Source organism: Egretta garzetta, unplaced genomic scaffold, assembly GCF_000687185.1.
Source record: "Egretta garzetta isolate BGI_Z169 unplaced genomic scaffold, ASM68718v1 scaffold1, whole genome shotgun sequence".
NCBI classification, from domain to species: domain Eukaryota; kingdom Metazoa; phylum Chordata; class Aves; order Pelecaniformes; family Ardeidae; genus Egretta; species Egretta garzetta.
The window spans coordinates 1014705-1019404 of NW_009258542.1; positions in this window are offsets into that span (position 1 = coordinate 1014705).

The window sequence follows — 4700 nt, forward strand, 5'->3', positions numbered from 1 at the left end:
GGGTCCATGGGCTGCCACTGCTGCAGCATAAAAAAACCCACCCCAGGGCTTCTTTTAGAGCGCGCCCTCCCGCCCGAGAGAGGTGACATTAGAGGCTGGGCTCATTTGGCCATTAAATACAAACAAGCTATTCAAATAAAATACAAAAGTCTTCCCAGAGGGATGCTGCAGGATGCTTGGGGGTCATGTCCAGCCCCTCGCTGCCACCAGCAGCCCCGCGGGTGCCCGGGGCCACAGGCAAGGGAACCCTTTCCCCCTCCCCTTCCCTTTCCTTTTCCCTTTCTCCTTCCCGGCCTTGGCTCCCTTTTCGTCCCCGTTCAGAGCATGTCGTGCGTAGCCCTCTCTGACCCACTGGCACCAAGCACAGCCTGAACACCCAAATTCCCCCTTTTTTTTTTCACGCTGGCATGGCTTTCCCCTGCTCACGCCTCCATCCCTATCTCCATCCAAAGCAAGCAACAATGTTGAAATGCTGCAAAAAAAAAAAAAAAGATGAGGAAAAAGAAGGTAAAATAAGAGAGACTCCCATCCCGGGTCCCACGGGGCAGATGCTGCTGGCAGCCCCGGGGTGTGGATGCCCCACTAAGGGGACGGGGTCCTGGGGGTGGTTGTGGGCTGGGGGGGGGGACACAAGGCCCTGCTTGTGCCCAGCAAGGCTTTGTGAACCGGCCTCAGCAACGCTGAGCAAATGCCTTCCCCAGCCAGGGGAGAAAAGCTGATGTGCACCCAGGGAAATAAAGTTTCCTTGTTTTGAGTGGAAGCCCAGGTTTGCCTTTCTATCGGTATCGGTGCCCGTGTCCGCAGCCCGGCTGCAGGCACACGGCACGCACAGCCGCTCGCGGGCAGCCCTGCCGGGAGGATATTTCTGTGCGCTGTATTTTGTTACCGAGTGCTATTCCAGGCTGGCCGTGATTTACTGCGCACTGCTCCGAGGAGCACTGGAATCACGAGTTTTGTGCTATTTCAATCATTTCTGGAAATCACACCAAACGCGCTGATAAGGAGCAGGGATTGGGGTCTGATTTTTCCCAAAGGCTGGGTGGGACAGGGAGCAGAGGCGAGGCGGCGCGGGGCCGGGACGGCTCCGCAGGGTGACGGAGGGACAGTGCTGAGCCTGACGGGAGAAAAGGGTTTCCTGGGTGCTGAGGACCCTTTTTATTTTTTTTTTTTTTTACCTTTTCAGGACTAAAGGCTAAAAAGAATATAAATAACATCACTATAGGAAAGCTGTGTTACTGCCAAACTGCAAAGAGCCTTTCTGAGAGTGCTTTGGAGCAAGAAAAATCAGGTTTGGGAGTGTTTTGGGTTTTTTCCTCCTTATTCCTCTCTCCTTCTCATGAAGCAGTAGCTGTAAGTTAGAGAGCTTTTTGGAGCCTGCCCGTCATTCCCAGTAGTGCTGGGGAGCAGCGGGTGCTCTGCTGGGCCTCGCAGGGGCTGGATGAGCCCAGGAGCCCCAGTGGGGTTTGGGGTGGAATGTCCCCTTTCAGCAAACACAGCTTGCAAAGGTAAATCTGCTAGAGAGTGCGTGGCAGAGACCTCTGCGGGCATGGAGAGAAGCAGGAGACCCTTTCCATTTCCCCATGGCAAAGGACAATACTGATTTTTCAACTTCTGTATGGCGGCCATCATCTCATGCTTATCACTTAAAGCCAGGTTCTGCCTTTGGGCATCAAAATCTCTGTAAACCAGCAACTGGAAGAAGTGCTGTATGCAAGCAAACCCCTTTGCCCCGAGCCCTTGCCCCCTGCACCTCCCATGAACTTGTGTTTCGCTCTTCTGATTTCCTGACCCTCGTGCCTCCTGTTACGGCTCTGCTGGCTGCGGTTCCCCTCCCCCCATGCCAGGATGGCCGCAGGTGCCGAGGGAGCCGGGCAATGCTTTGGCCGGCTGCGAGGAGCCCGCTGACCAAATCCCACCCTTACCCCAACAGCAGCTCCTAGGAAACTCCCTGCTTCCCCCGGTACTGCCCTGAGAGCGGTACTGGCCAGTGGAGGAGAGTCCTAACGCCAAACGAACTTCTCCTGAAAAGTAATTAAAAGAAAGACGAAGGGGATGGAGCTCCTCACGCCCGAGCATCACCTGCAGCCTCAGTGCTCCTCGGGGCAGACCATGGCCAGAAATAAAGGAAGGGCTCTTAGACGCAACCCCGGGGCTTAAATATTACCTTGAAGCTGTTCAGGTTTTTGTTGTGAAATCTCTCGGATAAATCAGAACTCCTCTTCAGTATTTAAACGGAGCCATCAGCTGGCTATCGTGGGACCCAGACGAGGCAGTGCCGTGAGGCTCTAACGAGCATCCTCCCCCCACCCCTCCCCACCACCCTCCCTTAAGCTGTCAGCAGAAGCGACTGAAGTAAGCGAAACCCTTCTTCAGGGAGATCCCAGCGCTTCAGCTGCCGTTTACAAACGAAGTGGCAGCAGAGCCTGAAATCGATGTAACAAAACTTCGGTGTCAGGACTAGAGTGCAGCCCGTGCCCCGAAGGGAAGTGTTTGTCTGGCCATGTCCCAGGGCGGACGGACACACCGCTGCGTACACACCCACGTGTGTACAGCCGTGGCCAGAGGGCACTCCCGCGGGAACGTCCGATCCCTCCGGCGCCCAGAGGAGCTGTGATGGTTGGATACAGGCTCACAGCACCCACCTCCCTGGGCGTGCCGTGGCTGTTCAGCCTAAGCCTGCGTTAAACAGGAGCAGGGACCAGCAGGAGCCCACCTGCAGCTTAAAGCGTTGGCGCTGAGGACACGGCATCCACATACCCCCATGTTACAGCAATAACTGAGCACTGCGAGCGGCCACGGAGCACTGCTGTAATTAGCTGTAATGGTCTGGGCTGCTATTCAGGCCACCAAACCCGGCAGAAGTCTTCTCGAGACAAGACAATTACCAGGAGGATGTTTTGTCTGACTGCGGAGCCAGATGGGAATCTGAAAAATTTATGGCCAGACTCTGAAATTGTTGCTCTTTACTGAGTAATAGCCTGCTCGAAAGAAAGCATCCAAGCCAATCCCAACCTGACCCAATCCTAACCCAACCCCAACCCAAGCCAACCTCAAGCCAGCCCACCCCAAGCCCCCAGCAGGGCACCGGGAAGTGACAGCAGCCTCGGTGCTCCAAAACCATCCGAGGTTCTTCATGTCCTGCTGCAAAACCCCACAAAAATCAGTAAAGAGGGAAGGACCAACAGCTTGAACATGGGCCTGTGGGAACCTCAGAAACACCACGTGTGCCAGTGGTTGCTGGGATGTGGGGATGGAGGCTGGTGCGTGGTGGCCTGGCCACAGCCAGCCCAGGGGACCTGTGCCATTGACCTGGAACACGGCAGAACAGCAGCCCAAGACTCGTTTGACGTCCGTTTCAACAGATATTATTGCATGGTGTCTTTTTGTTTGCTTGTTTAATGCCTAAAATGATGGGACAAGGAATACAGGAGAGACTGTACCTATCAGCAAGTCTGACTATCCCTGCTTTCTTATAATTTTGACTGATGACTTTAATATTAAGCATCAAATGCCATGTCAAGCTGCTTTAAAATTTTTTTTTTCCTGTCTTTAATTTCTCTTGGAATAAACCAATGTTTACTCCAGTATTAAAGATGGCCCAAAATGGGAACATTTAGTAAGTGTTTCAGCCAAATTTTTCTTTTTGGAAAGTTTTAATTAAAAAAAAAATCCACTAGCTCTCCTGTAAGAGCAATAACTTCTGCTTATGCTTTATTTTCCTTTCCTCCAGAAGATATCTTGTAAATACGTTTGCGTGGGACTTTTGTTCCCAATTACTCTCTGGGTAGTATATCCAAAAGCTCCTAAGTGCCTAGGAAAAGGAATTTACTCCTGTCTCAGAATAACTTGAGCTCATCTGAAGAGCCAAAGAGGGACACTGCACTGCAACGTTTTGGGAGGGCAAGGACTGGCAGCAGCCGGCTGGCACGGAGCAGCCTGGTGCAGCGTGACGGAAGAGGTCCCTAAACACCGCATCCCTCAAATGCACCTTTTAAGGTGTTTCTGATGTGTTTGAAATTCTCATTTGTCCATGGTATGCTTTCTCAGTGTGAAGAGCTGTCCCTGAAGAACAGCCACGAGCAGGTCGAAAGCTTATGGGTAAGAATCAGAGACTGGGGCAACAAAGGGAACCTTATGATTGGTGTCTGCTACAGGCCACCAGATCAAGAACTGACGCAACGTTCTTCCTCCAGCTCCAGGAGGCTTCTCGCTCGCAGGCTCTCATCCTACTGGGGGGATTTCAACCACCCCAAGAGCAGCTGGAAAAGCAGCACAGCGAGCTGTAAGCAATCCAGGAGATTCCTAGAATGCATTGAGGATATCTTCTTAAGCCAGGTAATAGACACCCCTACCCGAGGGGATGCGATACTGGAGCTGATGGTCACCAATGCAAGTGAGCTCGTCAGTGACGTCAAGCTTGGAGGCAGTCTGGGCTGCAGCGACCACACATTGGTGAAGGTCACACAGCTGAGGGATATGGGAAAAGCAAGGAGTATAGTCATGACCCTAAATTTTAGGAAAGCAAACTTCCAGCTCTTCAAGGAGTCAGTCAGGAAGACCCCCTGGGAAACGGTCCTCAGGGACAAGGGAGCAGAACTGAGCTGGCAGATCTTTAAGGATGCGTTCCATAGAGCACAAGAGCTCCCAGTCCCCAGGTGTAAGAAATCAGGCAAGGAAGGGAAGAGACCAGCATGGCTGAG